We start from the raw sequence: 19,379 nt of genomic DNA on the forward strand, positions 1-19,379 counted from the left end.
TTTCCCCAACAAAGCCTAAGGTCTCATACCTTAGCGCCCTCTTTTCATCTCCATATTAACTATTAACTTTATTATGTAACTCCCTATCAGTTTTTCCCTTTCCCTATTAAAATCATATATATAAAACTCCCCTATGTAAATACCCCTCCCTGGCAATATAGCCATATTTCCTATAAGTCCGGGGAATCACAGTCCATCTGGGGCTGTCTTTAACCCATCCGAGTCATATCAGGGATTAATCTGACACCTCGCCAGATTAATAACCTCCCCCCAAAACCCCTAAAACCCTTCAAAAAACCCATTTTTGCACCTTTTTCCTACGTTCTGTGCATAAAACACTAACCTCGCCTGGCAAAAACCCATATTTCGCCCCTATCCCTAAAACCCGAGTGTAAATATGCCAACCCGTGCTCATAATATTCATACAACATGAAAATCCCGCCATTCCCTATGTTTTAACCCACCTCCACGATATATTCAAAAGGGGATATTCCCGCGAATATCCCCGCCCACTAACCCACCGTCGCTACCCATCTACCGCCAACCGTTAGATCTGGCCCGCCACAGATCTACGGTGGGCGGGATTTTCTATATGCAACACGCCCGGGCTTTAGCGTTCGGGAGTTCGACGGTTTTGCCGCCGTACTCCCGCCACGAGTCAAGCTCTGGGGTGTGGCGGAGCCCCCTCCCCCGAGACCGCCTTTGCCCATAAGCGGTGTGTTAGCGCTTGAGATTTCACCCTAGGCTGAGGAAGGTAAACCTTCAAGGCTACATCAAACAATTTCACCTCGTAGCTAGCCCTACGAGGTATGAGAAGGCTCTCTCGGGTCAGACTCAAGGTTTTTTTTTCTCAATGGGGTGAGCTGACCAATTAGGATCAAAGATATTAGGCTAGTAAACTGATGAGGAAGGTTGATTTGAAGATTTTGGGGTTTTAATGACGGGGTTTTTCTGGGCTGCATGGGAAAAATCACAGTTCGAACAGAGAAATATAATGACTACATAGATTATTAACCGAGGCAAGGTAGGCAAGCAATTTAACACCAAATCTAGATTTTTAAATGGGATGGCAAGACTGGTGAGGAGCTAAGGAGGGCAAATAATACTTTGAATCCTCCTTAAACAGAAGAAAACATTGAACGTGAGCAAATTTATAGGAGGAGCATACAATACTATGAATTCCTTCCTAAACACTTCATTTGCTCAACTAGAAATGATCATGAAATGAATTGAAGCATAACGGTTTACATATGTAACAGAGGAAAAACTAATGTTAAATTGACATACCACATGAATCTCAGCAAACAGAGCTGTGAAATTCCATTAAATTCTCTGCCAAAAACTGTACAATGAAAAGCTTTGTTCCAGCACTCAGCACTCAGAAAACTCTCCTCTCTCTACTTTACAAATGAATTTTTAATACCATAAAATCAAAATGATGCCCAAAAACAGGGGCGTTGTTTTAACTAGCACTACAAAAATCAACAAAAAAGCGTTACATCAATTCCACAAATAGAATAATGTTCCCCTAAATCTGCTAATGATTTGGCTTATTAGGAGACAAAATCTGGAGCGAAAATCTCATGAAATCAGGATTAAGGATTGAAATAGACAAATTCGTTTCTCTTGAAATCCTATGGCTAATAAACCAGAGCGCTGATCCCATTGAATAAAGTCTGGAAATAGGCATCGAATCCTATTCTGCTGTTCTGGCACCGTTTGAATAGCGGTCACAAAGCGTTCATTGCCTGTTGATTCCTTCTCTAATGATTTTCTTTTAATACATTAAATAAGTCTCTGTTGTAAAAGAAAACAAATCAACCCAAAAACTCCTGCGCTGTCTCACCTGAATTACATAAATAGAACAGGTAATAACTTTCCCCTTGAAAATATCTAACCAAAAAGCCTAACAATTGGAGCGCAGACTCTTATGCATCTGGTAACAGGTGTCTTCGTTTATTTTTGGCTGAAGTGAAGGGCCAGGTGTCAAAGACGTGAGCCAAATTTTCCCACGTTGCTCTAGCAGCTTAAGAGCCCGGATTAAAACTAGGCGACCAATGCCAGCTATCAAACAACGCCTATCCCAAGTATGACCACGTTCCTCTGCTTCAGCGAATATTTCTCCATACATTCACATGTATCTTCAACCAACAGAGTTTCGTTTGACTTGCACATTTGATCTCATCCAGCAATGGAACTCAACGTTCACAGCATTTGATTTTATTTCAAATAGCAATCTCTTCACTTCGATTAGTGTTTTGATTCATTAGCACAGAGATGGAAATTCTCGCCAAGGATTTGACCACACCTTGATCACGATTTATTTGTGCGCATATACATTCCCAACTGAACTTCTCTTGTACTCAAACAACAACGTGGAATGGTTAAAAGAAGTCAGCTTTACGAAGCCGTAATCTTGATCTTTGAAGATGCTCCAAGTAGTTTGCAGAGAAGCATAGTCAGAAAGATGACTACCTCCACCGCCAGCAACTACATGAATTGTTGCATTAAACGTTCCTGAATAATGTGACTTTTCTGTACTCACACAGTAGTTTAAATAAACAGGGCATGATCTTTCATAGTTGTGAACATGACCAAAGAAAGCAATGTCCACCTTGTATTTCTGCCAAAGTTTTTGGTAAATCTCTCTTCCCATAGGCTCTCCAAATGCTCCATGAACAGCAAGCCATGAATTTGAGGAATAACCAAGAACTCGATGTGAAATAAAGATAAGCCACGGTTGCCTTTGTCTGTCAGCAGATGCTAAACATTCCTCTATGAATTTATATTGTTCTGTTCCTTCTTGCCAATCAAGTTCTGAATCTGCAATGCAGAAATGGAACATACCATAGCCGGTGGAATACCATATCTTAGCATCATTCAATGTTGGTGCATAAAATGTGCTTTTAGCTGGTACACCACATTCTCCACCTGAATCTATATTCTTATAAAATGAACCTGAATTAGGCCAATCACGTTCATGGTTACCACTTGCTACCATATATGGAACATGTGAAGCAATGGGCTCCACTTGTGCTGTGAACTGATCCCATTCCGATATGTAGCCATTGGCATAAGATAAATCTCCAATATGAAAAACTATGTCAATATTATCCCAGTCCTCTATGAGGCGATCAGTAGTATTTAGGGTGCCTGGTTGGTAGTCGCTATATGCATTAGAACCATCACGCTTTTCCCCATGTCACCAAAAATGATTACACGCTGCAAAGGATCTTGGCCAGGATATGGAGATGCTGCAAAATAATTTAGCTGGCCCCAAATATATGACCCATTGACTAGCCTATGGCCAACCTTGTAGTAGTATTTGGTGTTTGGCCATAAATCCTTCAAGATACTTGTGTATATGAAGCTTGGGTCTCGCCAGCCAACTGTGCGTGCAGGCTGACCACACATCATGTCACGGGTGTGTGTCAATGTTCCAGCTGGTGACAATCCCAATACAGTCGTATCCACCGCCATTGCTTTCAAATCTTTCCCTTTTGGTTTCTCACTGAAAAACAGAACTTGACCTTTATCATTAATCTTCATCAAACCAAAATCAGATGCACGACTGTCCTCAATAGGGATACAAGAAATTGTAACATCAGCACCACTGTCTCTGTGTTTCGGAACAAAATCCACGTAATCCATACGATACAAATGATCTCCAAACAAGATAAGAATGTCATCGATCTCTTCGTTTTTTGCATTCTCAAAAAGTCAAGCAAATTGGCGGACGGCCTCAGTAGTACCTTGAAACCAAGTCTTTCCCAGCTCTCCAGGTCTTTGAGTGGCTGCTAAAACCTCCACAAATCCATCTCCAAAGTTTACTCCATTGCCAAAATTGTAGGCCCACGCAAGGTGTCGATTAAGAGAGGCTGAATTAAACTGTGTAAGCATATAAACCTTATTGATTCCGCTGTTGATACAATTACTCATTAGTACATCAATTAAACGGTATGCAAAACTCTGTGTTCTCAAACATCCACAATACAATGTAGGCCATATAGTCCAGCTCTCTCATTTCATTCAACAGATTGTATGCAGCTTCGTAATTCTAAAACTTAGTGACCAGCTGAACTTTCTCACGGAGCAAACCCTTTTTGCTAACTTGGATTTCATTTGTGAAAGGCCCATACATATCTGCAGTGTCAAAAAAACATGATGCCTCTGATTGCTGATGATGTTTTGACTTGTGTTTGTGCTTTGGCAGAGATAAGAGCTGAGGAAGCTGCTCCCCTTTGAAGAGCTGGAGATAAATTACATAATCTAGAACAACATATTAATGATTTCTTCTTCAAAACAGGGTTTTGAAGAAGAATCAATCGCTGACATGAGACGGAGTCTAACATTGGCTCCACTTGGGATGGCAGCTGTAGCTTCCTGGAGGTGCCAAGAACCGCAGAACTTTGGGAGAGCAGACAGTGCCTCCACCCATTGGGCAATGGAGTCATTATCAACACAACTCTTGACTTATTTCCCAACTGAAACTGAACTCAAACAATCTTCAAGCAAACTAAAACAAGATGCTGCCTTTATGGATGCTTATTTATTTACAAATCCTACTCTAATCTGCTGTACAAATAATAGATCAGGTAATGCTAAAATGCCATATTAACCATTCAAGTAAACCTGAGAATGAAGCCACTTGAGAATGCTGCCACGAAGTCACAGATGCAAGTGTTGGCAGCCCTTCATGCACGTGGTGACCCTGGTCACGGAAAAGACAGCCTGATCTGTCAATCAACCTGAAAAATGTATCCATGTATGCCGCAATAGGATCACGGACACCGGACTCTGTTGGCTGCCCCAACTCTGCAATGCATACTTCCAGCTGCACATTGTCAATGTATACCTCTATAGGCAAGTCTGTTATTGCTTGTTGTGAAGGAAGAAGGATTTCCAAGAACTTTTTAGGGTCTTGGAAATCATAAGACTGAATCTGCTCATCGAGACACTGAATCTCATTTTCAACTCTTTCAACAACCAACTCACAGACGCTAGGATGATAATTCGGAGATTTCAAAAATTGAAGGAAAATACTGAAAAATTCTTCATTAATTTCAATATCTACTAACCATTCTCTAAATTCGTTTAGAGGTTCACACAGTGCAGGGTTTGCCACATACCCTACCATTTCATGAACATATCAACAGGCACTGGAATGTCTGGATCGAGTTGAAGTCGCCAGGTGAATGATTCAGCCTGCATATGTATCTGACTGCTGTCCACCATCAGCATCAGATCTGAAATTGATACATGTACTGGGGTAAAATTCAAATGAAGTGCTATATTCACAAGCTCACGGAGATTGACTGAAGCAGCGTTTATCTACTAACGCTGATGTAAAACAAGAGCGTTTTCGAAGGCTCCTGGCGTAACTTCAGGCTCCGTCTAAGACTTATGAAACAAACACATCAACCCACAAACAAGTTTGTTCTCCCCAGTATGGTCGCCACTATGTTAGCGCTTGAGATTTCACCCTAGGCTGAGGAAGGTAAACCTTCAAGGCTACATCAAACCATTTCACCTCGTAGCTAGCCCTACGAGGTATGAGAAGGCTCTCTCGGGTCAGAATCAAGGTTTTTTTTTCTCAATGGGGTGAGCTGACCAATTAGGATCAAAGATATTAGGCTAGTAAACTGATGAGGAAGGTTGATTTGAAGATTTTGGGGTTTTAATGACGGGGTTTTTCTGGGCTGCATGGGCAAAATCACAGTTCGAACAGAGAAATATAATGACTACATAGATTATTAACTGAGGCAAGGTAGGCAAGCAATTTAACACCAAATCTAGATTTTTAAATGGGATGGCAAGACTGGTGAGGAGCTAAGGAGGGCAAATAATACTTTGAATCCTCCTTAAACAGAAGAAAACATTGAACGTGAGCAAATTTATAGGAGGAGCATACAATACTATGAATTCCTTCCTAAACACTTCATTTGCTCAACTAGAAATGATCATGAAATGAATTGAAACATAACGGTTTACATATGTAACATAGGAAAAACTAATGTTAAATTGACATACCACATGAATCTCAGCAAACAGAGCTGTGAAATTCCATTAAATTCTCTGCCAAAAACTGTACAATGAAAAGCTCTGTTCCAGCACTCAGCACTCAGAAAACTCTCCTCTCTCTACTTTACAAATGAATTTTTAATACCATAAAATCAAAATGCTGCCCAAAAACAGGGGCGCTGTTTTAACTAGCACTACAAAAATCAACAAAAAAGCGTTACATCCATTCCACAAATAGAACAATGTTCCCCTAAATCTGCTGATGATTTGGCTTATTAGGAGACAAAATCTGGAGCGAAAATCTCATGAAATCAGGATTAAGGATTGAAATAGACAAATTCGTTTCTCTTGAAATCCTATGGCTAATAAACCGGAGCGCTGATCCCATTGAATAAAGTCTGGAAATAGGCATCGAATCCTATTCTGCTGTTCTGGCACCGTTTGAATAGCGGTCACAAAGCGTTCATTGCCTGTTGATTCCTTCTCTAATGATTTTCTTTTAATACATTAAATAAGTCTCTGTTGTAAAAGAAAACAAATCAACCCAAAAACTCCTGCGCTGTCTCACCTGAATTACATAAATAGAACAGGTAATAACTTTCCCCTCAAAAATCTCTAACCAAAAAGCCTAACAATTGGAGCGCAGACTCTTATGCATCTGGTAACAGGTGTCTTCGTTTATTTTTGGCTGAAGTGAAGGGCCAGGTGTCAAAGACGTGAGCCAAATTTTCCCACGTTGCTCTAGCAGCTTAAGAGCCCGGATTAAAACTAGGCGACCAATGCCAGCTATCAAACAACGCCTATCCCAAGTATGACCACGTTCCTCTGCTTCAGCGAATATTTCTCCATACATTCACATGTATCTTCAACCAACAGAGTTTCGTTTGACTTGCACATTTGATCTCATCCAGCAATGGAACTCAACGTTCACAGCATTTGATTTTATTTCAAATAGCAATCTCTTCACTTCGATTAGTGTTTTGATTCATTAGCACAGAGATGGAAATTCTCGCCAAGGATTTGACCACACCTTGATCACGATTTATTTGTGCGCATATACATTCCCAACTGAACTTCTCTTGTACTCAAACAACAACGTGGAATGGTTAAAAGAAGTCAGCTTTACGAAGCCGTAATCTTGATCTTTGAAGATGCTCCAAGTAGTTTGCAGAGAAGCATAGTCAGAAAGATGACTACCTCCACCGCTAGCAACTACATGAATTGTTGCATTAAACGTTCCTGAATAATGTGACTTTTCTGTACTCACACAGTAGTTTAAATAAACAGGGCATGATCTTTCATAGTTGTGAACATGACCAAAGAAAGCAATGTCCACCTTGTATTTCTGCCAAAGTTTTTGGTAAATCTCTCTTCCCATAGGCTCTCCAAATGCTCCATGAACAGCAAGCCATGAATTTGAGGAATAACCAAGAACTCGATGTGAAATAAAGATAAGCCACGGTTGCCTTTGTCTGTCAGCAGATGCTAAACATTCCTCTATGAATTTATATTGTTCTGTTCCTTCTTGCCAATCAAGTTCTGAATCTGCAATGCAGAAATGGAACATACCATAGCCGGTGGAATACCATATCTTAGCATCATTCAATGTTGGTGCATAAAATGTGCTTTTAGCTGGTACACCACATTCTCCACCTGAATCTATATTCTTATAAAATGAACCTGAATTAGGCCAATCACGTTCATGGTTACCACTTGCTACCATATATGGAACATGTGAAGCAATGGGCTCCACTTGTGCTGTGAACTGATCCCATTCCGATATGTAGCCATTGGCATAAGATAAATCTCCAATATGAAAAACTATGTCAATATTATCCCAGTCCTCTATGAGGCGATCAGTAGTATTTAGGGTGCCTGGTTGGTAGTTGCTATATGCATTAGAACCATCACGCTTTTCCCCATGTCACCAAAAATGATTACACGCTGCAAAGGATCTTGGCCAGGATATGGAGATGCTGCAAAATAATTTAGCTGGCCCCAAATATATGACCCATTGACTAGCCTATGGCCAACCTTGTAGTAGTATTTGGTGTTTGGCCATAAATCCTTCAAGATACTTGTGTATATGAAGCCTGGGTCTCGCCAGACAACTGTGCGTGCAGGCTGACCACACATCATGTCACGGGTGTGTGTCAATGTTCCAGCTGGTGACAATCCCAATACAGTCGTATCCACCTCCATTGCTTTCAAATCTTTCCCTTTTGGTTTCTTACTGAAAAACAGAACTTGACCTTTATCATTAATCTTCATCAAATCAAAATCAGATGCACGACTGTCCTCAATAGGGATACAAGAAATTGTAACATCAGCACCACTGTCTCTGTGTTTCGGAACAAAATCCACGTAATCCATACGATACAAATGATCTCCAAACAAGATAAGAATGTCATCGATCTCTTCGTTTTTTGCATTCTCAAAAAGTCAAGCAAATTGGCGGACGGCCTCAGTAGTACCTTGAAACCAAGTCTTTCCCAGCTCTCCAGGTCTTTGAGTGGCTGCTAAAACCTCCACAAATCCATCTCCAAAGTTTACTCCATTGCCAAAATTGTAGGCCCACGCAAGGTGTCGATTGAGAGAGGCTGAATTAAACTGTGTAAGCATATAAACCTTATTGATTCCGCTGTTGATACAATTACTCATTGGTACATCAATTAAACGGTATGCAAAACTCTGTGTTCTCAAACATCCGCAATACAATGTAGGCCATATAGTCCAGCTCTCTCATTTCATTCAACAGATTGTATGCAGCTTCGTAATTCTAAAACTTAGTGACCAGCTGAACTTTCTCACGGAGCAAACCCTTTTTGCTAACTTGGATTTCATTTGTGAAAGGCCCATACATATCTGCAGTGTCAAAAAACATGATGCCTCTGATTGCTGATGATGTTTTGACTTGTGTTTGTGCTTTGGCAGAGATAAGAGCTGAGGAAGCTGCTCCCCTTTGAAGAGCTGGAGATGAATTACATAATCTAGAACAACATATTAATGATTTCTTCTTCAAAACAGGGTTTTGAAGAAGAATCAATCGCTGACATGAGACGGAGTCTAACACGGTGCACCACAAAACTGCTTACCGCTCGTGACGTCACATCCCACGTCACCCTCTGCCCAGTCACCGCTTGCGTCACCCCCTTTGCCCAGTCACCATGTCGAGTCACCTGCCTGTGTGGCCTCCTGCCACGTCACTGCCACGTGTCCCTGCCACGTCATCGTCCGTACATGATGACGTCATGCTGATGTCATCTTGCCACGTCGTCCTGCTGACGTCATGCTGACGTCACCCGCCGTACAGCGTCACGTCATGCTGACGTCATCATCAACCTTTTTGCGCGCAGAGGCGAAAATCGCACTTCGGAGCCCCGGAATCCGATTCTGAGGCAGTTTTTGATGGCGCAAATCGCTCATCGCTAGATTTTTTGGGCCTGAATGGGGAATCTTCAGGGAATCTTTTTATTCTGTGGCCCCCAACAAGCCCGAAAGGCGCCGAATGACCCATTTTGCTTCACGAATCTCGCCGGAAGGAACAAAAAATGGTTTTGAAAGAAACAGAGGCCGAGCAGCGACCATTAAATTGTGAATAAGACCCACAGCACGGTAGAACAGCATCAATTTATTGCCAAAGAGTATCCGCCGAAGATATTTTTAGGGGCTCGAGGCACTTGAACATTGATGAGCCCCCCAGAAAGTCAAATCAAGAGGAGTAAGCCCATCCTAGCTCTCAAATCACAGTCAAAAGCATTCAATACCGCCGAACAGCAATGGTGCAAAGACCAATGCACAGTTATGACAGATGAAAAGCACAGAGCCACCTGGACAGATATTAACTCATTTTGATACAGCTGCCCCCAGCACAGCTCAAAGATATTTTCTGGCATTTATTTCTGGATAAGATTAGGTTAAAGTAATCAATTTTCTGTCGGACCTGTTAGGTCGGCTGTAATAGATAATTTCGGACATATCTTCCCTATATATACCACCCTCTGTATTGTTTTAAGGGTTGGTTGGTTGATAGTTTTTCAGTAGAGACTCGCACTGTATACCTGACATGTTTTCTGTAATCAAAGACTGCTGAAAAGCTTGGAGGAAAGACTGTCTACTCTGTGTCTAATGGTTTCAAGAAGTGAATCTGGAATTCTTGTGCTGCAACATGACTCAATAAGTTTTCCTATCTCTGTTTTTTCATTGATATACCGTCTAAATAGCAGAAAGAAAGAATAGTCTAGAATTGGTTAACTGCCCTCTATGCTCATTTTCTGCTGTTTCTTTATGTTTTCCTCTGGATCAGTCATGAATATGAATTCCCTTCGGCTCATATTTCCCCTAATCCATTCATCTTTGACAGTTGTCTAGGAATTCTTAATTGCTCCTAGATAGAGTTCACTCACTTTCCCCCTTTTAAGCTTAATGAGAGATTCTCTGTTGCCTCTCATTCCTTATCCCTCATCCCACCCTTATAAGCTTTCAGTGTTGTTTCATGAGCAACTACCTTGCTCCTTATTTCTCATGTGACCAAGAAACGCACCAGCAGTCCCACTCCTCGACTCCACGCCCAATGGTTTGAAAACTTACCAGACAATGTCTTGCCTCTCTACTTGAAATGTCTTCCTTGCCACCAAAAACAATACAAAACCCCTGTGCATCATACCTAGCCTAAAATCATCCATTAAACAAAGCTAAATCTAAAAGAGAGAGCCCTCTCTGACTGCAGGCAGGCTAGAACCTGCAGTCCAAAGTTGGTCTGTGGTTACCTCGGCCGTATCCTTTTCTGGAGCTTTAAGGACAACCTGAGTGATAACATAATGGCGACTCCGCTGGGGAACTTCCTCAGATAATTTCACAAAGTTTCACGAAGAAAGTTGGAAAGCTCCGCTATGAGGAACCAAACCTTCACAGCCATTCTTCAAATCTAGTTCTGATCGTTGATGGTGGACAGAGATCAAGCACTCAAAGTTAATATATCCACCTGGCGACTCCACATCGTCCTCATAATAAAGGCTCCACTGGAGGAAGGAACCCAAAAGAAATGTATGATCAGATCAGGCTTTTGACCTGGATTTTGATCCAAGAGGTCATGTTCTTTCTCTTCCATAAAATTTTGCTGTACATATTGTTTAAATTTAACCTTTATGCTTTTCCTTTAGAAAATGTTGAAGAAAGCCCTCCTTGCACATTAGAACAACAACCTCTCAATGTTGCTGATGCTCACCTCATGGTCAACAGGGACACTTCTGTCAAATCCAATCATCCTATCCCTGTTCATACCGAACCCAATCATTTAGCCCCTGTACACAATCTCGTGCCTCGTAAGGTTCCTGATAGATATAAGCCACTCATTTTGCCTCCCGTGCTTAATCCTTTGCCCAAAAATCATCCCATGAAACTCCCAAAATTTGATGGAGAGAATGGAGTTACTGCCCAAAATCATATCCAGGCTTTTGAAGATTATTTAAACATTTTCGAGGTAGAAGATGAGGATGTTAGTGTTAGGCTGTTTGCCCTTTCTTTGCAAAGTGAAGTTAGGACTTGGTTTAAAGCATTGCCTGAGGCAAGCATCTCAAATCTCCAGCAGCTATTCAAACTCTTCCTTGATAGATGGATGACCAAAGTCAATTTTCTCATGCTCATAGAAGAATATCAACAGTTAAAAAGGATCCCATCTGAATCTGTTCAGCAATTTTCTGACCGATTCAATCAAGTTTATCATTCTATACCATTGAATATAAGACCTCCCCTTGATTTGGCCCTATTACATTATCCAGCAACATTTGATCCAGAAATAGAATTCCATCTGAGAGAAAGGGGCCCCTCTACTATGCAACAGATGCAGAACATGGCGGTAGATGTAGAGGTTAACCTGAAAGTTAGGGAGATGAAGTTGAAAGCAGAAAAAGAAGGTAAACTAGATACCTTGCTAAAGAAAGCAGAGGAACTAAAGCAGACATTCACAATAGAAGTTGAAGGTTTAGAGCACCACAAAAGATCTGTTTTGCAAATGGAAAGTAATGGTGTTCCTGAACAAACCTACTACAAAACATATGACTTATTCATGCAGCCATACATGATGGAGCAATTTCCTGATATAACACATGAATATAATAGCTTCTCTTCTTTCAACTGTCTGCCCAAATATGATCAGTATGACGATGATTATGAATCTAATGACCAAATCAGCTTCGCAGAGGAATCATAGCCTATTTTGGCAGAAGGCACAGTTCAGGTTCATTTGCTTGAACCCAATGATCAGCAGGCCCAGTTTAGCTGTGAAGAAAAGGAGGAAAACGCAGAGGGCGTTGAGTTCAGCGAAGGAACTTTACCATTTTGTTTCAAGTCTTTTCAGTTTATTAGGGGAAATCATCATGCCATTTATAATCAAGTATCACCATATTTTGATGTTGACCGGCTAGAGGAGAGTCCAGGCCCCGCTCTTAATGCATTAACACTAGATTTGCAGCCCCAAAGTGCCAGTGAGTGTCAGATTGCAGAAGACTCAGAAGCGGCAACATGTGACCAAAAAATCCAACTGGATTCCCTGCCTGTTGATTTTCAGCCATCTCGGATATTTGAAGAAGAAAAAGAACAGTCAGCACAAATCTGTCAGGTGCCATCTGAGCAGGCTTTCAAAGAATTACAGGTTCCATTCCATGTGTTGCACAACCCATCTGAGGGCAAGTTGTGTGATGAGGTAAATCACTGCTCTTCTCCGCTAGCAGGCTGCAAAGCTCAAAATCAAGTTGTGGATGATTCACCAATTTCAAAGCATGATAGCTATCCCGAACTTTTGTACAGTTCTTCAAGTCAGTCTAGCAATAATGTATATATGCTACAGGACCCTTTTGTATAGTTTCTTGTTTCAGCAAAGAAGGTCAGCAGCTTCTTGATCTTCTCAAAGATTAATAAAGCCATATCAGATTGCAAGATCTCCATTTCAGGTAACAGCAAGCATAAGCAGCAGGGGCCATTCATATTTATAATGCTTAAATAGTTGCATTGGCTATTTCATTACACTTAACAGCAGAGAAAGTATTGGTTAGGGTAGGTAGGTAGGATTAATAAGGCAACCGGCCAAGCAAATTTTGCAGAATACAACAGCAATTGAATACAAGGCAGTCTGACCTGCTGTTCTTGACTTTTCACAAGGAAAAGCCATCCCCAAGTGGAGCCACTGTTAGCCTCCTGCTACAGCAGGTGTTCATTTTTCATGATTGACATTTTCACATGCCAAATATGTCATACTTTGCAGGCTACAGTGTTCCATATTTCCAGAACAGGCCAATGAAGATGCCATGAAAGTATCCTGGTCCAAATGCCACTGCTGTATTCCATTTTTGATCACAGTTATCAGGCAGTTTTGCATTCAAAGGAGGTACTCAAGCTGCAATTCACTAACTTCCCCTTCTTCTCATTTCCCCCAAGTCACTTACTAACATCCCCCAAGAGGTCAAGATCTGCTTGAGCCTCTCAGGTTCATCATCTCCATGACATTCGCCTTGGTAAGGATTTGCTTTACTCAAGGACTGCTCACTCATCATCTGTGAGCCTTCTTTTCCCCAACAAAGCCTAAGGTCTCATACCTTAGCGCCCTCTTTTCATCTCCATATTAACTATTAACTTTATTATGTAACTCCCTATCAATTTTTCCCTTTCCCTATTAAAATCATATATATAAAACTCCCCTATGTAAATACCCCTCCCTAGAAATATAGCCATATTTCCTATAAATCCGGGGAATCACAGTCCATCTGGGGCTGTCTTTAACCCATCCGAGTCATAGCAGGGATTAATCTGACACCTCGCTAGATTAATAACCTCCCCCCAAAACCCCTAAAAACCTTCAAAAAACCCATTTTTGCACCATTTTCCTACGTTCTGTGCATAAAACACTAACCCCGCCTGGCAAAAACCCATATTTTGCCCCTATCCCTAAAACCCGAGTGTAAATATGCTAACCCGCGCTCATAATATTCATACAACATGCAAATCCCGCCATTCCCTATGTTTTAACCCACCTCCTCGATATATTCAAAAGGGGATATTCCCGCGAATATCCCCGCCCACTAACCCGCCGTCGCTACCCATCTACCACCAACCGTTAGATTTGGCCCGCCACAGATCTACGGTGGGCGGGCTTTTCTATATGCAACACGCCAGGGCTTTAGCGTTCGGGAGTTCGGCGGTTTTGCCGCCGTACTCCCGCCACGCGTCAAGCTCTGGGGTGTGGCGGAGCCCCCTCCCCCGAAACCGCCTTTACCCATAAGCGGTGCGCCACAAAACTTCTTACCGCCCGTGACGTCACATCCCACGTCACCCTCTGCCCAGTCACCGCTTGCGTCACCCCCTTTGCCCAGTCACCATGTCGAGTCACCTGCCTGCGTGGCCTCCTGCCATGTCACTGCCACGTGTCCCTGCCACGTCATCATCTGTACATGATGACGTCATCTTGCCACGTCGTCTTGCTGACGTCACCCGCCGTACAGCGTCACGTCATGCTGACGTCATCATCAACCTTTTTGCGCACAGAGATGAAAATCGCACTTCGGAGCCCTGGAATCCAATTCTGAGGCACTTTTTGATGAGCGATTAGCGCAAATCGCTCATCACTAGATTTTTTGGGCCTGAATGGGGAATCTTCAGGGAATCTTTTTATTCTGCGGCCCCCAGCAAGCCCGAAAGGCGCCAGATGACCCATTTTTCTTCACGAATCTCGCCGAAAGGAACAGAAAACGGTTTTGAAAGAAACTGAGGCCGAGCAGCGGCCATTAAATTGTGAATAAGACCCACAGCACGGCAGAACAACATCAATTTATTGCCAAAGAGTATCAGAGGAGGAAGGAGAGCCAAAGAGTATTCGCCAAAGATTTTTTTAGGGGGCTCGAGGCACTTGAACATTGATGAGCCCCCCAGAAAGTCAAATCAAGAGGAGTAAGCCCATCCTAGCTCTCAAATCACAGTCAAAAGCATTCAATACCGCCGAACAGCAATGGTGCAAAGACCAATGCACAGTTATGATAGATGAAAAGCACAGAGCCACCTGGACAGATATTAACTCATTTTGATACAGCTGCCCCCAGCACAGCTCAAAGATATTTTCTGGCATTTATTTCTCGATAAGATTAGGTTAAAGCAATCAATTTTCTATTGGACCTGTTAGGTCGGCTGTAATAGATAATTTCAGACATATCTTCCCTATATATACCACCCTCTGTATTGTTTTAAGGGTTGGTTGGTTGATAGTTTTTCAATAGAGACTTGCACTGTATACCTGACATGTTTTCTGTAATCAAAGACTGCTGAAAATCTTGGAGGAAAGACTGTCTGCTCTGTGTCTAATGGTTTCAAGAAGTGAATTTGGAATTCTTGTGCTGCAACATGACTCAATAAGTTTTCCTATCTCTGTTTTTTCATTGATATACCGTCTAAATAGCAGAAAGAAAGAATAGTCTAGAATTGGTTAACTGCCCTCTATGCTCATTTTCTGCTGTTTCTTTATGTTTTCCTCTGGATCAGTCATGAATATGAATTCCCTTCGGCTCATATTTCCCCTAATCCATTCATCTTTGACAGTTGTCTAGGAATTCTTAATTGCTCCTAGATAGAGTTCACTCACTTTCCCCCTTTTAAGCTTAATGAGAGATTCTTTGTTGCCTCTCATTCCTTATCCCTCATCCCACCCTTATAAGCTTTCAGTGTTGTTTCATGAGCAGCTACCTTGCTCCTTATTTCTCATGTGACCAAGAAACACACCAGCAGTCCCACTCCTCGACTCCACGCCCAATGGTTTGAAAACTTACCAGACAATGTCTTGCCTCTCTACTTGAAATGTCTTCCTTCCCACCAAAAACAATACAAAACCCCTGTGCATCATACCTAGCCTAAAATCATCCATTAAACAAAGCTAAATCTAAAAGAGAGAGCCCTCTCTGACTGCAGGCAGGCTAGAACCTGCAGTCCAAAGTTGGTCTGTGGTTACCTCGGCCCTATCCTTTTCTGGAGCTTTAAGGACAACCTGAGTGATAACAAAAAGCACTAATGGAAGACCTATGTTCCTATGCGTTAATGACCAGTGATTGGGCTTCAAGAATAAGGCTTGAAGTATGCATTTTCTAGGGATCTTGATGTGTTGAGACGTCATTATACATATTGTTAAGTTGGCATACTGGCTAGGATTACTAGCTAGATGCAGAGAAGTTTTATGATTGGGTGTACCTGTGTATCGAGTTGTACAATAGATAGCCTATTTTGAAGACAGTAAAAGAGTTTACCAAGCATTTGATGAATGTGTCTTAGATGGGTTTTGCAAGGTTTGATGTTTTGATATAGTATAAAAGTTGTTATGTGGCTAAGTAAGCTGATTGGTCATTTGTTGAGCATTAGTATCATGACACTATCTTGATAACTTTTGTGACATAAAGAACCTTGATTTGAAAATAACATTTACATATCACAGTGACCTTGTGGATAATATCTTATAAGACGATAAGACTATGGGAAGTGATCTATAGACCATGACCTATGTGACAATGTCTGTGATCTATATATCAGTGACCCTATTGCACATTTGTATAGTAATGTTTTGATGACACTATGATGTATAACAAAGTGACAATGATATGCGTGCAGTGATGAGATATTGTAGTGGTCTTTGATGAAAGCATGTCAGATCTTGCTCTTGTGACAATAACCTTAACATCATTACAATAGTATCCTAGACATGGGTGTGACCTTATGATTTGTGACATGGTGACAGTGATCCTCTCAGTGAGATGGTTACAGTGATGCTCTCTGTGACATGGTGACAATGATCTCCTTGTGTGAATAGTGATGATATTTGATGTGGCATCAATGATCTTGCCTAATGATCTTGCATTATATTTATGATAGTGACTTGTTCATGAAACATGATGACAAGGAATTGATGATAGTGATATTTGTTTAATAACATTTGACAAGTGACCCACTATGCAGTTGTTGAAGATTCATCATGACAGTAAAATTTGAGCGATGAGGTTGTTGAGTATAATTGTTGCAATGAAGCATAATGTTGGTCTTCATAACAATGAAAGAAGACAATAATATTAATGAAAGTTGTGACATGATAACAGTGATCTACCTCTACGAGACAGTGATGATGTTGTGACTTGTCAATAATATCATGACTTGTTGAGATAAGTATGATAGTGATCCTGTGATATTCAACAATTTTTTTGTGCTTGTGCCTATATGGAAAAAGTGACAGTTTCAATGAGAGAGGTGGCAACAGTTATAGCGTGACAACAACAATGATATGTTGTACTCTATATTCTTGATGATAGTAGTGACCTCTTGATGATAGTAGTGGTATCATGATTGATAGCAATAGCAGTGGACAATGGGCAACAAATAGGTGTAGCAGTAGTGGTAGTAGGTGTAGCAGCAACAGTCAGATTAGTTACTGAGATTGAGCAAGTTTGAGCAGTGAGGCTACCAGGGTTTGAAAGTGATATACATACTGAGAAGAAGCAACATAGATTGTATTGTAGTTCTTTTGTATTGATTTTGAGCACAAGTAGATCCAATCTAAAAATTGTGAAACATAGTATGTCAGTTGTTAAGGGTGGCAAGGTGATGCTAGGGAAGTTTGGAGCCTGCATAGGGCGTTGGAGCGTCTATCCAATTGTAGCTGGTAAACAAGGTGTTGGAGCATCCTTCAGGTTGCAACCTGTAAACCAGGATGTTGGAGCGTCCTCCCAGTTGCAGTTTGTAAACAAGGCATTGGAGCTTGTAAACCAGGCGGTTGGAGTCTCCTTCAGTTGGAGCTAAAAACTTGATATAAATATTTTGAAGACAAATATTAAGAAGCGTTCAATTGGTTTTGTCCTAGAGTGGTTTCTACCTAAAAATCCTTGTGTCTATTGTCTCTATTGTTATGCATTGTTGAATGGTGTTGTTATTTATCTAATACCGATAACAATTAATGTTATATGAAATTAAAAATATACTAATTAATAAGAAATATTAATTCACCCCCCTCTCAGTATTTCCAACACTTTTATCAAGTAAAAATGTTAGATTTTTCCAATAACATTCTTCAAATTTGATAAAGTTTCTAAAAGCTACATGTTAAATTTCACTGGAAACTAGTCATCTCATCGAAGGTTTCTATGAGGTACTTGTTTAATTTCACTAACAACTAATGAGCTCATTGGGAATTTCTAAGAGCTACCTTGTTAAATTTTGTGGATGACTGTTGAGATCATCAAGGGTCAACAAAAAGTTAGTAGTTTGACTCCATCATCGATCCACAAAATGTTTTGGGTTTTACATTTGTTAAAATTTTAAATTTCATCGATGGTCAATAAGCTCATTGGAGGTTAACAAAAAATTACGAGTTTGACTCCATCAACAATGGGAAAAATGTTTTGGGTTTTAAAATGGTCAACATTTTAAATTTCATCAGAGACTCATGAGTTCATCATGGTTCAACCAAAAGTTACAAGTTTGACTCCATCAACAATTAGAGAAATGTGCATTTTATATTGATAAATTTATAATTTCATTAATGGAAAATGAACCCTTCATTGCTCTATTATTGTGCATGTGGGTAAATTGTTAATCTAATAATGGTTTATTAATTAAATATATTTATATTAGTATTATATTAATAATTATATGAACTTAAATACATAAATATTAACTTAATTTAAACGTAAGATAATTAATCCTTGGCCATTGGATGACATGCTAGGGTCAGGTGGAATTGGTGTTGGCACAACACCACCCCCATGATGAGACATGGACCTAGGGTGCCACATCATCTACCATATGGTAGTTACATAGTAATGCTAACATGGTGCCATGGGTGAAAATATTTAAATGATCATATCCTGATAAGTTGAACTCCATTTTTAATAACATTTATATGAGCAAAAAACTCTCAACAAGTAGCATACGATGGCAATCTCAGAGAATATTTTTCAGTTGAATAAAAAAGAGAAAACATTTGGTACCCCATATTCCTAATAAAGCATTAAGGAACTGGGTAAGTGTGTTACATATTGCATCCTTATCTAATGTTATTTTATTCGGATGATACAGTAGTTTACAGTGCCACCTAGGAGGAGAACATCACACTTGATATGTGGTGTTAGAAACTTTGGAGAACACCAGCTACTGATAAATTTCAATAAATGTGAGCTTGCACAATTATGATTGGTGTATTTAGATTATGTGATTGGTGGAGAGGAGCTTAAGATAAATCTTGGAAAGATGGAGGCCATCATGAAATGGTTTATGCCTACAAATGTCTCTAAAGTTAGGAGTTTCGTTGGAGCAGCACAATACCTAAGAAAATTCATAGTTTC

At 40.6% G+C, this 19,379-nt stretch overlaps 2 pseudogenes; both read right to left on the reverse strand.

Moving 5' to 3' along the window:
• Nucleotides 1-2,320: 2,320 nt before the first annotated feature.
• LOC149257183 (putative inactive purple acid phosphatase 27 pseudogene) lies at nt 2,321-3,651 on the reverse strand (annotated as a pseudogene).
• Nucleotides 3,652-7,063: 3,412 nt separating this feature from the next.
• Nucleotides 7,064-8,394, reverse strand: LOC149257184 (putative inactive purple acid phosphatase 27 pseudogene; annotated as a pseudogene).
• Between the last annotated feature and the right edge of the window lie 10,985 nt (nt 8,395-19,379).

Source organism: Pinus tabuliformis, chromosome 6, assembly GCF_031772625.1.
Source record: "Pinus tabuliformis cultivar Carrire ecotype Pingquan chromosome 6, CPIR1, whole genome shotgun sequence".
Taxonomy (NCBI): Eukaryota; Viridiplantae; Streptophyta; class Pinopsida; order Pinales; family Pinaceae; genus Pinus; species Pinus tabuliformis.